Source organism: Pleurodeles waltl, chromosome 1_2 (assembly GCF_031143425.1).
Source record: "Pleurodeles waltl isolate 20211129_DDA chromosome 1_2, aPleWal1.hap1.20221129, whole genome shotgun sequence".
NCBI lineage: Eukaryota > Metazoa > Chordata > Amphibia > Caudata > Salamandridae > Pleurodeles > Pleurodeles waltl.
In genome coordinates, this window is record NC_090437.1 from 1336328832 (window position 1) to 1336349025 (window position 20194).

Consider the following 20194-nt stretch of genomic DNA (forward strand, 5'->3'; position numbering starts at 1 on the left):
CAGCATACCATTGAAAAACCACTCATCCCAGTGCAACCAGTAACTTCCAAAACAGGAGCCTAAGTACCAGAGGAGAAAAATCTTTATGATACAGCCTTCCATTATTTTCTTTTTTAAGGAGAATGTTGTGACTCTTTATATGTCTTAGCAAGCTTTCGGAAGCTCCTTTTTTTTTTTTTTAATTATAACATGGTTTTATGGTCACAGAAACCTCCAATGGACTGCTTGCAAGTCTTTTCCAAGCCGGCCAAAAATGTAAAGGTCTTGATAGTAAGGCTAATGTTGAGCCTGTGATGATACTCATTGACGGCTTGGCTACCACTGAGTATCTCCAGTTAATTAAAAAGAAGGCACAGCATGAACCTTCGCTCAGCACTTGATGTCACCATCTGCATGATTAGCAAAACCAAAATAAAATGATGAAAGGAGTGTTAAAACTTTTGAAACACTCACCCCCAGACACAGATCTGGGTTTAATCCATTATTAATTTGCTCGCCACGTCACCCCAGTTTGGACCCACCCATATGCAAATCAGTCTTTACCCTGCTCCCCATGGAAACAGTCCAGCCCGAACTGCCAGGCCAGGTCCTCCCTGGACCGCAAACAAGCATCTTGGGACCGGTTTCAGGGTATCACCCTTCATCAGACAGGCTAGCTTGAATACAGTCGTGCAGTGAGCAAGAGTGAGTTAAACCCAGATATGTGACTTGGGGTGAGTTTGAAAAGTTTCAGCACTCCGTCCATCATTCTTTTGTGTTGCTACCATATGCATGATTTGTCAGAAGACTTGTTCAGCCATTGAAGTTGATGATTCAGTGTGTAGAGCTCCCAAGCCTTAATTCATGAACTTCATTTTGAGATATTTCGAGTAACAGCTGGCCAGGTAGGATTTTAGCGGTGACAGATGTTTACCATAATCCCTGGATGTGATCTGCTTGGAAACAGGGTTTTGTTTTCTCGAAAGGACAACTTGTGCAAGCAGCGATTTATGTATTTTTTTAAAATACTACAAAAGAAAGAGATACCTGCCAAATCTCCTGAGCATGGGAGGACCGCAAGTTCTGTTCAAAGTTATCTCTAAAACTGAATTTCTGGGCAGGGTTAAAAAAATAATTCTGTCCAGAGCACATGATCCATGGTTGTCCAACAGGTTTAGATTCAAATTTCAGAAAGGCTCCTTGACTCACCAGACACTGGTTCACTAGGTCAAATTAAGCCTTATTTGATCAGGAGAAGCATTGCAAGGCAGTCGAAAGAGCAGGCTTAACACCATACTTTGTAATGACTCTAGAGACCTGATTTTGTTGCCACACAATAGCAAGCACCCATATGCAAGGGTTGGCAAAAGTTAAGCATGCAGCATATGCAGAGGCTGGAGCAGCGACTAACCCCAAAGTCACTTCCGTAAAGTGAAAAAGGCTGACAGCAATGACGGCGCCTTTAATTTCATTGAAGCTTTTTGCGCAGAAAAAGAGCACATGGAGTCAACAATTACTCCAAGATACTTATACTGTTGAACCTTTTAAAGTGTGGAGTAGTTTAGGAACCATGGGCCCATTTTTTACTACTCCTGGAGAATGTCACTACCTTTTTCTTTATAGGATTTTTCTTCAAGGCACGATTTAGTAGATATCTACCCAGAAAATGCAAGTCTTTGCAGGCTTTCTTAGTCCAACGCAACAGGATGATGTCATTGGCATAGAGGATGCTGTCTAACACCAACACCCCCAGGTTGGCACATGGGCATTGCCCCTGTCCAAATCAGATGGAAGGTCAAAAAATAAGATGTTAAAAAGAGTGGAGGCCAGCAAGCAGCTTTGCTTCAGCAAAGTATTTGTTGATACCTTCTTAAATACACTTTTGCCATCATCAAGTTTTATTCGGATCCAGGTATGTGTATAAAGCAGTTTAATTGTTTTCAATTTCCCAGGATCCCCAGATAGCAAATTTCTCACAAAGTATTCCTAACTCAATAACTAAGTTACAATGTATTTAACCATGTCAGTGTTTACAGGTATTAGGAGGACCAATTAGAAAACAAAAGAGAGTGGTGGGAGTCCTACCGCCCCACACATACCCTCAAAGCAAGAATACACATCCATAAACCACTGGAAGTGTGGGGTGGTCAGAGATGAGGGTGCAACTGGATTAGTGCATCCTCAGCTAATAGTGCCGATTAGGCGTAGGTTAGTTCTAAGTGGAGGTGTGTGTAGAAAGTAACTATAGAGATGGCTGCGTCTTACAAGAGGGAGTTCCTTTTATGGACTAGGTGGTCTCACACACATAATAGTGTCATGCTTCATCATTTGACCACCTAGCCCCACCCAGGTAAGATAGTACTACCTGGGCGGACTCAACCTCGTTGTTAACGGAACAACAGAGGGAGTGCTGAAATAAATCTTACTGGATAATTATCAGGGATCCAGATGAGGTGAGAATAAAATTACCATACATGTCACCTATCCCGATTGGTTGGGTACTTTAATAAAGGTGCATGCGGGTAAGGCTAAAAAGGAATTGGGACTCAGTTGAGTGCTAATGTCTCATAGAGTCTAAAAAGCAGGGACCAACATGTTTCTGCCCTCTCTATGTGCTGGAAGGTCAGGGGCATTTGTCAGGGTCTAGGATCCCATAAATATGGCTGCTATTAGGCACGCTCACTAAGTATAAGGCAAAAGGTAAAAGGCCTACCTGAACAGATTGTTCATACTAGGGTAGGTCCCAGGGGAAAAGGCGACTAGCCTCTGGCCTGGGAAATGCCAGGGGAGGTATCCCTTGTAGTCACACTCACTCAAAAGGAAAATACCGGTGGGTGTACCTACATGCCGGTGCCCAGCCGCTCTGGTCAAGGACCAAAACATAGTGACTTCAATGGTCACTTCAAAAGTTTTACCTATCTACCAATTTCAAATTCTATGTATTCCCTAATATATTTACACTGTTATTGACCCTATTCATAGAAAACAATGTGTCCACAAATGATAAACTGTGAACATTAACAAAATATTGAGAACAAATCCTTACTTTTCTATTCAGTATGGCTTGCACAAGTTGTAGAACAAATGTTGTTTTTCTAGGTAGAGGGGCAGTAGCCATCCTTCATACCATACCATGACTATAGACCGCCTAGTTGGGAGTGGAGCTCCAGATCCATGCCAAAGGGCACAGAAAGAAAGTATGTCATGTTGGTGTGCATATGTGGCACTTAAATGTGGCTCTGCTCCGTCCCTTCGGTGGTGGTGCTAGGCCGCCGTGGAATCACACTTAGCGGTACACAAGAGCTATTTTCTGAGAAATCTCAAGCACCAATCTGACACCTGTAAGTATTCTCAAGGTGAGGGGTCTGTGGTTAGAAGTGTTCATCATCAAAATCGATCAGACCAAGAGCATCTGATGTAACCTTTCCCATTAACCAATCAGGCCTATTGCTTTGTTCCTTTTATTTTGAGCATAAACTTTTGCACTAAGCAAGAACTGCAATAAAACACTTTTCAGCGGAAGCACACAACATCTGCCCAATCAAAGGCTGTACTTGAGGAAGTCAGCATGTGCGCAGAACCAAATCCCCTCCCACAATAACGCTTCTTAAAGCTCTCTTTCGTACCTCACATAAGGGCAGGCGGCAGCTGTGCTGTCAAGCCAGGGCTACAATAAAAGGAATGCACTAAAGGAAAACTACAGCTATTTATTCTTCAGGTTTCATAATCTGCGCTTTAAAAGGCTGCCACAGTCCTAATCAGTAAAACAAATACTGACATTTCTATGGAGACCAATGCAAACACTGAGGATTCTTTGACTTCTTCCTAGGAGTCTTCATTATATTTTTGGTCATAGTCTACGTTCCACTGCTAAGGCTCTGATGTTGGATGTTACTGGAAGAGCAAAGTACGTATAAGCATAAACTGCAGCTTTTCATGCTGTATTTTAAACTTGTATGGTAATGTTTTGAAACAACCAGCAAACACTGCGATTCTGGTCACCATACTATAAATCTCCTAGACCACACAACCCAAGACATTTCCAGAAACCTACCTGCAGGTGTGAAATATTAGTGGAACATCTCCCAGTGATTTATTGAAACTTTAGCAATGCTCTGTAGAGTAAAGAAATGCTGGCAGCTCAATCGCAGGCCATGTTTTACCTTTACAGAGCACTGGATGGACCTCAATGAATGACCACCTACCGAAGGAGTTTGATCTTCAGCTTGTTTCTCATCCTCATCCGTGTAAGTGGCTATACAGACCCCAGAAACCTATCTGTGAGTACAAGGTTCCCAGATATCCAGCTGAAGACTATACCATATTGGATGGGAGAGAAGCAGATAACAGGGCAAGTGAGAAAAGCCCACTACTACTGAAAGGTAAGGGTATGCAGTATAAGATTTACCTCCACAGACAATTTTCTTCAAGCATCTCCTTGGAAAATGGCAGCAATATACCTGAGCTTTCTGTGCTAAGATCAGGTACCAGCATTCTCAGTCGTCTAGCACCATGCAAATTCTCACCGTACTTTACACCCTCTTCTCCTTGCGTGTGAAGTGTTCAAGTCAATTGCTCAAGTATTGGTACACCATCTGATTTTAGCAATGTACATTGACACAGAGGTGCCTGGACCTTGATGAAGGCTGCTACATAAGTCTTGAGAACAAAAGCTAAAGTGTCTGAATTGAAACTGGAGAGCAAGTCCTATGAACCTGTGATCTTTAACATGGAGTTGGGTATCATGACGGCTCATCGATACCGAGAATTCTTGGTTGCACAATCAAAATGGATAATTTAATAGAAATAAGAAGCTGGATCGAAGCAGTTGAAATATGTTTATGTTGATGAACAGCTGGAACACTCCACATAACTTTTCCACCAGAAGGTTGACTGAAAACAAACTCGCTTCAGCTACTGGAACAGAACTAATCGTTTTTTTCTGGAACAATGCCAGTGCCTCCTCCCAGATCGCCATTGTTTAACTTGTTTGTTTAGAAAGGGTGTCATGACAACTACAGATCCTGGGGTAATTATGCTAAATTTAGTATGGTATCCTTGTCATCACAAGTTGCTGTACCCACTAGTTGGAAACTATTATTTTCCAGGTATGGTCAAAATGTCCAATCTAACCCTTTACTGCCCAGGGAGCAACTTCTACTCTTGTACAGTCAGGGAAGCTTGGTATTCTTAGCTAGGAGAAGCTTTGTGTAGATTCTTCTTGGCACCGCTTCTGGATTCCCAACGCCCTTGAAATGAGTCTCATTGTTTTACTAGTTTGTACACATTTTTGAATTCTTGTGTCTGGACAGGCAAAACATCTGTATGGCCAAGCCTTAAAAGTAGTCTCAGATGGAGACTTATTTTTCTGAGGTGCTGACTATTCGGTTCTTAAATAACTGGACGAATAAGTAAGCCTAAGAGATTATGGTATAAGGATGAAAGATCACACGGAATGCCAACCCTGACTTGTGTGATGCTGTGCACCCACAGTGAACAGCATCACGTCTGTTACAAGTATTGATGTGTCAATACTGCAATTTTATATATTTTAGTTTTATATGTATTGACCTTGGTCCTAGAGCATTTTACTAGAGCATGAGAACCAGATTATATTATATAGTATTTTTGGAGAACGCACAGGTGGTTAGGTGACTTGCCCAGGATGTTGAGCCAAGCAAGGGCTCCAACCTGATTCCCCAGTTCCAAAGGCCACATCTTTATTCAAGCCCTTATGGCAGGTGACACTTTCTGCAAATGATGCATCCTTCATGTACACTGGTGGAAATTGTGGAAGGGATATGCTGAAAGCTAGAACCTAACCCTCATACGGCAGCTGCTGATAAGGCTATATTTTGCATGCCACCTTCAGATAATCCAGGTTGTTTGCACATGAAACTGTCCATGCCTGGACTTGTAAACCCATATAAAATATTAGAAAGCAGTTGTACTGGCTAATGCAGACTTTTCTGATCATTTTACACTGGTATCCTATATCTGTCTGTACAGCCACGAATGCCTACCTTTTCCGTTCCTCCTCCAAACCCCACAGGTGTCCCTTGATCTTTGATTCCTTTAAAGGCAACATATTTAGCAACCAGAAAATCAAATAATATGATGTACCCAGCAGAACTATACTTTACCTTGATATGAGTAAACAAAGAAGAATATAAACTCACCTTTCTGATGAGATCAGTTGATGAATCCAACTGTATCTGTAAAAACACTGATCCCAGGTGTTTTCACAAGGTGGGCAGACTCTATGACAGGACCGGAGGCTTTGGATTATACTTTCCCTTTCTTTACTGAGAAAATCACAGCAGCCAATCAGTGTTAAACATTCTAAAAACTATGTATCCCAACATTCCCAATAGTCCATAACATGCCCAATCCCAGGCCTGCTCTCCAAATAAATGCTCTGCCTCCTTAGTCCTTCCTCTTTCTTTGCTGCTCGCAGCCTGAGATAAGTACTCAACATTTCACTGTCATAATTGATTGTGACGGTTACTACGATGACTATTGATGGCCATGCAGTCAAGGTTGGTGGGATTATAATTATTTATTTGTTCTGTGACAAGTGGATAAACACTGTAGTTTAAAATTAACTAATGTAGTTTCTTTCTTTTTCTTCTTTTAGGTTGGTGACTCTGTCTTTGGATGGGATGGTGTGGAGGTGTGCTGGTCCCAGGTCACGTTGTGCGCCGGTATACCTCGGATTTAAGGAGAACCAGATCAGGTAAGTGTACTAACAGGTAGTATAGTTGGGCTTTCACCAGGAAGGGGAGTGAGTGAGGGATGTTTAGGTAGGGGTAACTCCAAAGTGCAGAACGCGTGGTAGGTTGCATGCAAACCAAAACAGCACTCTCCTTTCTACCCGACCCTCCTTCTAGGAGGCTATCCCTCCTAGGACTCCCTTACTTCCCTCTCGTGCCCCTTGGCCCCAATAGGTACATTTGTGCTAAAAAATCTCCGTACCTTGTATAGCCACACTCCTCCAGGAATGTGGTGTGGTCCTATGGCGGTGTCCTCCTTTCTGGCTGACTCCCAGTCCCCTCCAACACCATGCGATAGGTTTCCTCCTCCGGTTCCTCTACTTTCTTCTTCCTTTTCCTCCTCCTCGTTACTCCTCGTTGCTCCTCGCTGGGTCTGTGTCCCTTTTTGGGTCCTCCTTTGTCCCCGGCTGTTTTCCACTGATGTTCTCTCTTTCCTCCTCCTCTTTATCTGTATTACAGCCCTTTGCTCGCTCTATGGCATGCTCCTGCTCCTTTCCTCCTTGCCCCTCTCTTTGGCTGTCTGCTCGACTTTCTTCTCCTCAGCCTGCCAGCCCCTCCTCCTTCACGCAGAAGCCATCGCTCCTGGACAGGTCACCGCTCATCAAAGTGCCCCTGCAGCACTTTCCGGCTACGGCATCTAGGGTTGTCACGGCAACCTGCTCGGCCGACCGCAACCCCGTAACGGTGCACCCATTACATTGATCTGTATTTTAAGTGTGTTTATTGATTTACATGTACAACCGTGGAGCGGACGCGGAGTTGAGAACGGTGCTTCGCTAAGGACTCCTTCCGGTATCCACTCTCTACACGTTTTGCACGCCTTTTTCTGTCACGACGTTTCTCCCTTGGATCGCGGTCACGATTGCGTGTTTCTGGCATTATTGTTCTATCGGAGCTCACCCGCTGGGCGCTCCTTATTTTCAGAGAGTGTAGCTGGCCTCTTGTTGAGGCCAAGTGAGCGCTGGACTGAGAGGCTAGTCCTCTCTCTTTCTACCCATGTGCAAAACAAAGTCTGAGGTCCTTTTCACTTGGAGTTTTGTTTCATTGCAGCGTGTCATGTCTCTCACTGTCGAAAACCCCCTGAACGCCCAGGGGGGCGCACAAAGGATTAAAAGGCTCTGCCTTAGGGGAATTTTATGTGCAGGTGCTCCCTCCACTCTGATTTGGGTCGTTTTGAGAGTTTTGCTCTCTTTGGTGATTAGGAGTTTTCTCTTGCTTTATCCTGCAAGGGCTGCCCCCCCCCCCCCCCCTGAACTCCTCCATCTCCTCTTGTGATAAAACGGCATACCACGCCGAAAAGGACAAATTTCATCAGGATGAACCTGAGATTCCATATGAAAATCAAATGGAGGAGAGACTAGTATAGGCCCTGGGTCACCATGTCCAGTACTATGTTAACCAGGCTCTAATAAAAGCTTTAAAACCTTTCACTCAACCCCTGGTGAGGTTTGGCCAAAGAGAACTGATGGTGAGGACCCCCTCTGAGACACGGGTTCAGGAGACCCAATCTTCTGACTTGGGCCTTGCTCAAGGGCCTCAATGGGGACTGCTTCCTCAGCAGAAATTTCAGCGCAAATGGCCACTTCGGTCCTAAAAGACCACGAATACGGGCATGGGGTCTCCTTGCAATCTCAGAGAATTTTTCCTTTCCCCTCAGCACCACGCACAGAGGCATCCCAAACCTCTGCTTCCCAATCCTCTAATTCAGACAAAGCAGTTGATTAACCCAAACAACGGACTAAGCGGAAGTGCAAGCCTCATCATACCACGAGGAGACGGTAGTTCAAAATAATTTATTTTTCGAACCCGAAAATATTATCCACCAAAGATCCACAGAATGGGTACCCTCTATGGAGGTGGAGCACTATGTGCAAGAGTGAATCCGTAAAGGTTTCGACAAAGACATGCGTAATACCCTGCAATCTGAGTTCCCGCGTCCCTCTCTCTCAGGCAAGGTGGCAGATACCCCAGAGTTGGACCCTAGTATTGCCACTTTCCTCAAAAAGTTTGCTAAAGACCCGAAGAAGGGCCTGGATCGAGCCTGGAGAGGTTGCCAGGACAAATTATTGGACTTAGCAGGGCCCATCACAAAATTTTTGGAATTGGCAGGTCAAGCGAAAGAGGCCAACATGCAACTAGACCCTGAAGCGGTTTTTGAATGGGCACAAAGAGCTATTTGCCTCCTTGGTAATGCCAATTGTGCCATGTCCATGGAACAACGTAAATCTTTTCTAATGAGGATTGATCCTAAACTAGTCGAAATGGCCCCATCAGAACTGGCAACTCTGGCCAATGGTCTTTTGTTCAGCGACAAATTTGTCTACCTTCTCTGCCCTTGGCAAGGCACAGGGCTCAATGAAGAAGATGTTCAGCAGTGGCCTTTTTCACAGGGCTGGACGCTATTGAGGCAGAGCGCCAGGCCGTGTTTTCTATCAGGCCTCTGCAAACTATCCCCAAAGAGGCCGGGGTTCCTACCACGCCACTTCTGGATTCTACCCCTCATGGAACTGGGGAGGCCAAGGTTGCGCCTACAGGAGTGGTGGCAGAGGGGGTGTCAACACCTCAGACATAGCAACAGCAGCTGAGAATAATTCCCTTTTTAGAGGTTGTTCTGGATGAAAGACTGAAATGGCATATTCAAGCTTAGGAATGTTTCTCTCAAGATTCTTGGGTTCTTCAAACAGTTCAGGGGTACAAAAGTGAGTTCTACTCCCTTCCCAGGCAACAAAATATTCCCCCCATTCTGCATTTTTCCCAAGCAGAAATCTCTTTCAAAGACTACGAAATTGCTTCTCTCCTATGCTAACAGGCGATAATAAGAGCAACCCGTCACCCTACAGGTTTTGTCAGCACAATCTTTTTAGGTTTCCTTCTAGTCCTAAGCTTAAAGTTTTTCAATTCTTGTATAGTATACCGCCATTTCAAGGCATACATCTGTTAAGAGATCTCTTGCAGGAATGAGTCTGGCTTGTTTGGCTAGATCTCAAGGACGCCTATTTAACGGTGCCAGTCTTCGCACCTCATCGTCATTTCTTCCAACTTTGTTGGTGAAATCTATGGTTTGAGTTCTCAGTCCTTCCGTTCGGTCTGTCTTTGACCCCATGGTGCTTCACCAAACGTCTGAGGCCAGTAGTACAATTCCTTCAGGAACACGCTGTGCACCTCATCATTTACCTAGATGACATTCTGATTATGGCACAAACTGAGGATTTGGTTTTAGAGCATCTGGTGTGGACCATTCAGCTTCTTCAGGAACAAGGTTTTCTGATAAATTCAGAGACGTCAATCGCAATTCCCTCATAATGTATAGAAGTCTTAGGCTTTCAGGTAGATTCCATCACAGTGCAGCTAAGATCACCTCTTCTGAAACGATCTCTGATCAAGAAAGAGTTACGGAGAGCCCTTGCCTCTCCGACTATATAATTGAGAACCCTTGCTTGCCTTGTGGTGCTTCTGGCCTCTTCTATTCAAGCAATATTCCCGGGCCCTCTGCATTACCGGGCCCTTCAACGGTTGAAGATCCTTCATCTTCGCAAGGGGTTATGTTATTCGGAACAGATTTCTCTGATGGACGAGGCCAGGTCAGAGATCCGTTGGTGGCTGGATCACATGGATGCCTGGAATAGCAAAGAGATATTTGGGTCTTCTCCGAAGGTAATAACAGAGTCAGACGCCAGTCAGTGGGGTTGGGGATCCCGATGCAGGACAGTGTAAATGGGAGGCCGTTGGTCTCTGGAAGAGCTTACCCTTCACATCAATTGCTTGGAGCTTCTGGCAGGAGCTTTTGCAATTCGCTCCCTCTCCTCACAAGGCCAGTTGTTGCATACTATTACGTATGGACAACATATCGGCAGTGAGGTACATAAATTGCCTGTGCGGGACAAGGTCTCGAGTCTTGGGAGACATTGCCAAGGACTTTTGGCATTTTTGCCTTCAACACCAGATCTCAGTGATGGCAGAATACATTCCGAAACGCTCCAATGTGGTAGTGGATTGAAACTCTAGCTTTGTGAGGGATGGCAGTGACTGGAGACCTCATCAGTCGATTTTTCGCTCTCTGACTATGCGGTGGGGCAAGTGCTCGATAGACCTTTTAGCGTCTCAACTCTCATCTCCCATGATTTTACAGCTGGAGACTGTACCCTTTGGCCCTAGGGTCAGATGCTTTTCTCTAGGACTGGTCCAGGGATCTCCTATATGCGTTCCCTCCATTCTCTATGATTCAGAGAGTACTCTCTCAGGCGAAGACACAGTTGGCAGAGATTATTCTGGGGAACCCTCTTTGGAAGGCTCAGTTGTTGTTTCCAGTGGCTATGTCTCTATCATGTGCATGCCGGATCCTCCTCCGATCCTTACTCCTGGATCCAGGGGAACTTCCTCATCCTCTGATAATGCAGGGACTCTTGTCCCTCATGGCCTGGAGACTTTCAGTAGAGGTTGGCAAATGCTGGGATCCTTCCACCCATAAGAGATGCAAAGCTTCTTGGGAGCGATGGATAGGTTGGTGCATTGAGTGGAGTATTGATCCCTTGGGGGCCTACATTAGCATAATTGTCAATTTTCTGTCAGATTTAGCCACTCAGGGTTTGGCTTATAGAACCACTAATAACTTCAGGTTTGCTATTTCTGCAGGACAACCACATATTGAGGGTAAGCCGGTAGGTCACATCCTCTGGTTTCTAAGCTCTTCAGGGGCATCAGAAGGGTTAAACCCCCCCTCACCCTCGACATACAACATTATGGGACGTAGACACTGTGCTAAGGTTTCTGAGAAACTAGCCATGTGATGAGGATCTATCTCACAAACAGTTGTCGGCCAACTTTACAGTATTACTATATCTTATATCATGCAGACGAGTATCTGATGTAAGAGCACTGGACTTAGCAGGTAGAGTATTTACTCCTACAGGAGTCTACTTTACTATTTCCAGACGCATGAAGCCTGCTACTAAATGTATTTTTTACCCGGCTTTTCCCCATCATCAAAAATTGTGTGTTATAAAATGTTTGAAGGCTTATGAGCATTGCACTCAGGATTTCACAGATATTCTCGAGGACAATTACTAATTTCCTTACAAAAGCGTTCTCCCCAGTTTTGTCAGCCACTTTGGCCAGATGGTTATTGGGAAAGGCTGGTATAGACATTACTACTTTTGGGGAACAATCTGTGTGCAGCGCCATAGCTTCTAAGTCATTTGGGGTTGGTTCTCGTTTAGAGGATATCATGGCTGCCACAGATTGGTCTTCTGAAACTACATTTAAGGTCTTTTATCATAAATCTATTGTTGATGTAGCTTCTGTTGTAGTGAATGAACTTTGAACTAGAATAATCCGAAGCCTCCGGTCCTGCCATAGAATAAAAACAATTCTAGCTATTGCGTCAAGAATTTGCAATTCTATTAAGGACACGGAGGTGAGGATTAACCCACCCTTTTGAAGCTAATGATTAATTGTGTTAATAATCAAGATATTACTGTTATAACTCATATATGATGATTTTTATATGTATTATTGTGATGCTCAACCACGTTTTTCTTAATAGTCAATAGCAGATTATTAGCACTGTTTCCTTTCATTAATAGGCTCGGATAACAAGGGCACATGAGTACCAGGAGAGACGTTAACGACGTGGAACATACCCCAGGGTTCAGTTGGTGGCTTCATTTAGTTTTCTTCATTGGAGTTGGAAGAATCCAGTTCTTGGAGGGAGGTTATTTTGTTTAGTTATTGGAAAGAAAGAGGAAGGACTAAGGAGGCAGAGACATTTATATGGAGAGCAGGCATGGGATCGGGCATGTTATGGACTACTGGGAATGTTGGGATATGTAGTTTTTAGAATGTGATTGGCTGCTGTGATTTTCTCAGTAAAGAAAAAGCATAATTCTTGCCTCTGTGTCCTTAATAGAATTGAAAATTCTTGATGCGATACCTAGAACATTTTTTGTTCACGCCTGTTCCAGTAGCTACTGCATCTCACAGTATTGGTTTATTTGTCTCTAAGGCTATCTACACTCTGAGGCTTCCTGTTGCTGGAGGCCATATGAGGCCTCTTGGTCCTTGTGGGCCCATGGAGCCTAGATTCGACATGCTAAGTAGTAGGCCAATCTCAGGCATGAACCTCCTGGGAGCTATTTCAATCGCTCTGCCCCTAGAGACCGCCTAGAGTTAACCCTCTAAACCCTCTTGATCCCTGTCATCTTATCAGGGCAGTGGCCTCAGTGGCTGCCTGGACCATGAAGCTGTACCGCCTATGTTACTGTCTCACACTTTGTGAGCTTGGAGCTCTCTATATATGTAAGCCCTCTAAAAGCGTTGTTCCTAAATGTCTGAAAGGACTACTACAGAGAAAGCCTCATTCAAGCCTGGACTAGGACAAAAAATAGGCACAGGAGCCAAAATAAAATTGGCCCACATTTGTAAATCAGAGCAGTTTTGAATGTGTAAAGATTTGCTGTATAAGTAGTTTGTAAGGTATGAGACGCTGGAGTAGTCTCTGTTTGCCACAAACAATGTCTGTGGTAATATCACAGATATCAACAGTAAAAAAAACAATAAAAACCAGCCATCTAGCCCCGAAAAAGGCCTGCAAACTGTTAAAAAATTGGTAGACACACTGACCCATCAGACCAGTCCATTGGGCAGTGCCTGTGGGAGTGCCACACAGCCCAGACCCCGGAAGCAACGGTAAACTCCCTGGCGCGATCTCAGCCTCTAAAGTCCCTTCAGCGGCAGAGGCGCGGCGAAACCCAAAGCAAACTGAAAACATCCGGCGGGGGCTAATACCCCGGTATTCAAGTAGAGAGAGTCACAGAGAGCTCTAAGGAACCCAGGCGACATCCGCGGCCCGCCTCCGCGCAACTCACACCCACGCTTAGCCAATCAGCAGCCTCGACACCAGCCATCCAACTCAGTCTAAGCCAATAAACAGCTGCGCCCCATCCTGACAGAGGCCTGACGCGTTCCACGACCAGCCTCCGCGCAACCGTCTCCTCACACTACCCAATCAGCAGTCTCGACACCATCTATAATCCGCATCTGAACCTATCAACAGCTGCGCTCTATACCGAAGTGTACTCACGATTTCCAGGACCCGCGCTTACTCCCCAAACTCAGCCAATAAACAGCTTGGGCTCCAGCAGCCGCCCACTCTCAACCAATCAACAGCCTCGGCTTCCGCAGTCGCCCCACGCCGAGCCAATCAGCAGCGGCGGCCCATCGGACGCCTTGAGCTGGCGGGAGAGTTGATAGAGAGGGGTGAGGGGGCGCAGGTGAAGCCGGCTGCGCGGGGCGGAGCAGAGGGCCCTTAGCTGACGGGTGCGGAGCGGCCGAAGGTGAGGGTGGGCCCGGCCTGTGTGGAGCACTTGTGGTGGCCTGGTCTCCGCGCAGCTGACCCTGGTCCCTCCTCTGCCACTGGCTCCTCCAGGTGGGGGTTGTGTGTGTGGAGGGGGCCTGGTCTCGGTGGCGCTCCCCCAGGGGCGGGTAGTAATGGGGGGGGAGAGAGATGTCTGTGGGGCTTCCCCAGGGGCAGTTGGTGATGGGGGAGAGAGGGGGGAGGGATGTCTGTGGGGCTTCTCCAGGGGCAGTTACTGATGAGGGAGGTAGAGATGTCTGTGAAGCTTCCCCAGGGGCAGTTACTGAGGGGAGGGAGGGAGGGGGGAGGGATGTCTGTGGGGCTTCTCCAGGGGCAGTTACTGAGGAGAGGGATGTCTGTGGGGCTTCCCCAGGGGCAGTTGGTGATGGGGGGAGGGATGTCTGTGGGGCTTCCCCAGGGGCAGTTACTGATGAGGGAGGTAGAGATGTCTGTGGGGCTTCTCCAGGGGCAGTTACTGAGTGGGGGAGAGAGAGTGATGTCTGTGGGGCTTCTCCAGGGGCAGTTACTGAGTGGGGGAGAGAGAGAGATGTCTGTGGGGCTTCTCCAGGGGCAGTTACTGAGTGGGGGAGAGAGAGTGATGTCTGTGGGGCTTCTCCAGGGGCAGTTACTGAGTGGGGGAGAGAGAGAGATGTCTGTGGGGCTTCTCCAGGGGCAGTTACTGAGGGGGGGAGAGAGAGAGATGTCTGTGGGGCTTCTCCAGGGGCAGTTACTGAGGGGGGGAGAGAGAGAGATGTCTGTGAAGCTTCCCCAGGGGCAGTTACTGAGGGGAGGGAGGGGGGAGGGATGTCTGTGAAGCTTCCCCAGGGGCAGTTACTGAGGGGAGGGAGGGGGGAGGGATGTCTGTGAAGCTTCCCCAGGGGCAGTTACTGAGGGGAGGGAGGGGGGAGGGATGTCTGTGAAGCTTCCCCAGGGGCAGTTAGTGATGGGGGAGGGAGAGATGTCTGTGGGGCTTCCCCAGGGGCAGTTAGTGATGAGGGAGAGATGTCTGTGGGGCTTCTCCAGGGGCAGTTAGTGATGAGGGAGAGATGTCTGTGGGGCTTCTCCAGGGGCAGTTACTGATGAAGGAGAGATGTCTGTGGGGCTTCCCCAGGGGCAGTTAGTGATTTGGGAGTGGAGGGAGAGATGTCTGTGGGGCTTCTCCAGGGGCAGTTACTGATGAGGGAGAGATGTCTGTGGGGCTTCTCCAGGGGCAGTTGGTGATGGGGGGGGGATGTCTGTGGGGCTTCTCCAGGGGCGGTGGGTGAGTGTGGGAGGGAGCCAGATGTCTGTGGGGCTTCTCCAGGGGCAGGTAGTAAGGAGATGCAGGTGTCTGTAGAGCACCTCCAGGTGCGGGTAGGGAGGAGGAGCATTTGTCTGTGAAGCTGTGAAACCCATCAGTACCCCTTTGCTGCTAAGCCTTTCCCCCCCTCCTGTGCTAAGCCTCTTTTTTGGCTATTTGATGTAGTTTGCGCTTAGGCTACCCTTTAACATTTTGTCCACATAAGATATCCACGCCAAATGTGTGTTCTTTTTTCCAACATCTAAAAGGTACCCATGATTTGTGGATTCCGCTGGTGGGGACTGAGAAATTAGCCAAAGCTCAGCTAAAATATTTTTATTATTTATGTCTGGTCAAAAATGTGCTGCAGAATAAAGCATCTGTGTTTTTTTTTTTTTCTTTTTTTTTTTCTTCCTGCAAATTGTATCAACCAAGGATTTGCAGTGCTAAAATCACCAGCTTTCAGGAATAGGCAGACTAGAATAAAAAAAACACATTTGTCAACATAGTTTAGGCATTTTATTCGGACATACCCCATTGTTCCTATTTTTGTGCTTTCACCCTCCTTCCAGTTAGCGGCTGAAATGTGTGTGAAAACACTGGTAAATCCCAGAAAGCCATACATTTCTGAAAAGAGGTCAAAATGCTGAATTCAGCAAGGGGTCATTTGTGTAGAACCTTGAAGATATTGTGTATAGAAAGTAAAAGTTGAAATAAAAATTTTTGAAATTGAGTTGTAAAAAACAGCCATTTCTGTCTGTTTTCCGCTAACATTTTCCAACCATGGCAGATTTTTGAAAACAATATACTGTTACATTAGCTGGACCCTTCTGGTTGCAGGGATATATAGGGCTTCTCGCCAAGGTACCCAGAGCCAATAATTGAGCCCCACCTTCCAATGGGTTTTCTTTGTGTACCGGGCATACAGCAATTAATTTTGTAAAATATCAAAAGTGAAAAATGGGTATCAAGGAAACCTATGTATTTCCGAAATGGGCACATGATATGGAGTTTAGGAGAAGTGGTTATTTGAACATCTCTGAATTTGGGGGTACCTATACTAGCATGTGAATTACAGGGCATTTCTGAAAATGACTTCTTTCTTACACTTGGAAAGTGCAAATGCAGAGAAAGACAATTGGTAATAACACTTGTTCCTCATTTCTGTGTTTCCCCAAGTCTCCCTATAAAAACGGTAACCCACTTGTGTGGGAGGCCTAGTGCCCGCAACAGGAAATGCCCCAAAATACAACATGGACCCACCATATTTTTCCACTGAAAACTGAAGTGTTTTTTGCAAAGTGCTCTAGCTCAGCCGGCACCTAGGATAACCTAGCAAATCAGTATGTTTTTAAAAACTAGACACCTAGGGAAAGCCAGGAAGGGGTGACCTATACAGGTCCCACCAGGTTCTGTCACCTAGAATCCTCTGAAAACCTCAATTTGTCTTAAACACGTTCCTCACATTTCAGTGATGCAAAGTTATGGAATGTGAGGGGAGCCGCAAACTTCTTTACGCCCAGCATCCCTCTGATAAAATGCTCACTTGCTGACTCTGCTTTGGGCACCCACACAAGTGAGTTATCATCTTTATGGGGCAACCGTAGGGAACACTGGGTGGTAGGAAGCTTGTCCCTGTGTGGTGATGCCACACAGAATTTTGAGTAAAATGTGAATTTTTAGCTAAATGTGAGTTTTGCAGGGATTATGGGTAAGAAAATGTTGAGTGATCCACGCTACCCACACCTCCCTGTGGTGCCTAACTTCCAGAAATGTCTGTTTGGTTGGTTTTCCTAAATGGTCGCTGTTAGAAATGGGGTTTCTGGTTGGCTAGGGTATGCACCTCAGCCAGGCAGAACTTACCCACTCTAGTCAGGGCAAGGGAGTTACACGTCCAAGATAACCCCTGCTCACCCCCTTGGTAGCTTGGCACGAGCAGTCAGGCTTAACCCGGAGGCAATGCGTAAAGCGTTTGCACAACACACACATACATGTGACGCAATATCCCCACCACAAAGGAAACACAGCACCAGATTATATGAAAATATATTGTATTGTACACAACATAATTATCAGACCAACATCACATAACAGTACTATCCTGCTACCTTAGCAGTTGTCAGAACGTTACACATTAGTTACTCTGCAAACTAGCAGTAGTCACACATAACGCACAGGTTACTCAGTATTCTGCAACATAAGCAGTAGTCAGGAAACACGTAATTACATTAGGACACTTGTCATAAGAATATCATAAAACGCCCATAGTAGGAACATTAGAAAACTTATGGCAAGTTAGGGAAACATATTAGCAAGTCATGCCCATAAAAGGAACATGTGCACACACATGTCAAAGCATCATAGTACAGGCAGGTAACATAACACAATTAAGAATGTCTGTAGAAAGAACTTTAAATCATGATTATATTTGTCCATTTAAAAGTACCTGTTCTGATGCAGAGGCACTTCTAGTGCCTAAAACGAATAAATGGGGCCCCCGGCGCTCCTCTGCGCAAAACGGGGGCCTCCTCACAAATCCGGGAGTGAAGAGGGTAGCACACACCCCCTCCGTACTCCTAACGGGCCCCTCCAGGGGCCCGTGATTACTGGGGGCCCCCCTGGACCTCCACCGGCCCTCTTGAGGGGGACCCAGGTCACCCAATACCTTTGGGACGGAGGGGGGCGCCACGCACCCCCTCCGATTCGAGTGCGGGCCCCTCCTGGGACCCGCAAACTTTGTCGGGCCCCCCCGAGCCTTGTCTGGCTCTCCTCACTAGGGGGGAGCCCAGAGAAATTAGTGCCGGCCCACACAAGGGCCAAGCTGGGGACCGGTGGTGCGGGCGAGCCTCCGGCGAGGCCTCGGTCCGCCCGGGAACTCCCCGAGAGAGCCTCTCCAGGCTCAGCAGGGCAGGGAGAGGCTTCCTCCTCTCCCGGCCGTCTCGGGATTCTTTCCGGCCCACGGCAGGGCCTTCCGGTGCACCGGGGGGACTCACCAGAGCAGTCCTCGCCCCGGGGGCACCCACAGGAGCACGCTTGCTCCTTAGGATTCAACAAGGAGTTTTCCTTTGTGCCCTGGGGGCACAGGGCTGAACGCAAACCTCGCGCTCAGCTGAGTGCTCTGCCCGGGTTGCGGCGGTGATTTCCTTTTTAGTCCAGGCGCGCTCCAGGAAGCGCGAGGACATATTTAAAATCCGGGCTGCAGCGGTGATTTCTTTTTAGTAGAGACGCGCTCCAGGAAGCGCGAGGGCATGATTTAAAACCCGGGCTGCGGCGTTGATTTCCTCAAGCAAAAGAAAAGCGCTAGCACCTCAGCAGCTTCCACTATTAAAAGAATGCTTTTTTTTTTCTCTTCAAGTATCCTGGGCACAGATGTCAAAGATCGTTGCAGGAGTCAGGGGCCACAGCACCCTGCCCCTGGGAACAACTACACAAGAAGGAGCATAGGGCTGGTGGGCCCAGCTACAGGCCAGCACAAGGGGTGCAGATGGTGGCAGTTCCTCCTAGTGACCAGGCAGGTCACAGGTCAGCACAGCAGCAGCAGTCCATGGCGGTTTCCTGGTGAGTCCATTCATCAGCGTCCTGTGTCCAGTTTCAAGTTCCAAGAATGTTCAAATTGTGGGGAAAATTCCCCTGTACTTATAGTCCTTTTTTACAGTGTTTTACAATGACAGTGAGAGGAGGTTCCAGCCAGTTACAACTGGTTCTGGGAGTGCCCCCTCTCTCCTTTCAGCACAGGCTCCAAACATCAGTGGGGGGTTAACGACCCTATTGTGTGAGGCCAGGGCACAGCCTTTACAAATGTAGGTGTGCCCCGCCTCTCCCTTCTCTCAGCCCAGGAAGACTATTCAGTATGTAGATGCACCTCAGTGACACCTCCACCCTCCCTGTGTACAGGCTGTCTGAAAAGTATGCACAAAGCCCCAACTGTCACTCTGCCCAGACGTGGATTGGAGTCAAGCTGCAAAACACCAGAATCATAAGCACAGATAAATGCGCACTTTCTAGAAGTGGCATTTCTGTGATAGTAATAAAAAATACACCCACACCAGTAAGCAGTATTTATTATCCCCATCACAACCATACCAAACACGCCTACGCTACCCCTCATAAATCAGACAATACCCCTTACACATAAGGCAGGGCATTTCTAATGCAATCCTATGAGAAGGCAGCACTCACAGCAGTGAGACACCAAGTTAGGCTGTTTGTCACTACTAGGACAGGCCATGCAATATGGCACATGTCCTGCCTTTCTACATACATGGCACCCTGCCCATAGGGCTAGCTAGGGCGTACTTTAGGGGTGACTTACATGTAGTAAAAGGGGAGTTCTGGGTCTGGCAAGTAAATTTAGATGCCAGGTCCCTGTGGCAGAAAACTGCGCACACAGGCCCTGCGCTAGCAGGCCTGAGACAGGTTTGAAAGTCTACTTCAGTGGGTGGCGCAAGCAGCGCTGCAGGCCCACTAGTAGTATTTAATTTACAGGCCCTGGGTATAGAGATACCACTGTACAAGGGACTTATAGGTAAATTAACTATGCCAATTAGGTATAAGCCAATCATACCAACTTTAGATGGGAGAGCACCTGCACTTTAGCACTGGTCAGCAGTGATAAAGTGCTCAGAGTCCTAGAGCCAACAGCGAAAGGTCAGAAAAACCAGGAGGAAGGAGGCAAAAAGACTAGGGATGACCATGCGTATGGCCAAAAGTCCAACAGTCGCCAAGCCCAGGACCAAAAACACAGATGGGGCCCCCCCCTTGCAAAAACAGGTCGTTTTGTGATAGATAATTTTGATGCGTCCACGCTGTGTT

General features: G+C 46.9%; 1 protein-coding gene across 2 annotated transcripts in view; it reads left to right on the top strand.

Moving 5' to 3' along the window:
• The first annotated feature begins 13999 nt into the window (after nucleotides 1-13999).
• The window catches only part of LOC138251924 (long-chain-fatty-acid--CoA ligase ACSBG2-like), a 411952-nt gene continuing 405757 nt past the window's right edge, over nucleotides 14000-20194 (top strand). The window contains exons 1-2 of one of the 2 annotated variants that reach the window (XM_069205692.1): nucleotides 14000-14083; nucleotides 18738-18940. The gene's annotated coding sequence lies outside the window, so the exon portion shown is untranslated. The remainder of the gene's footprint in view (nucleotides 14084-18737; nucleotides 18941-20194) is intronic. The other variant, XM_069205693.1, reaches the window with a different exon arrangement.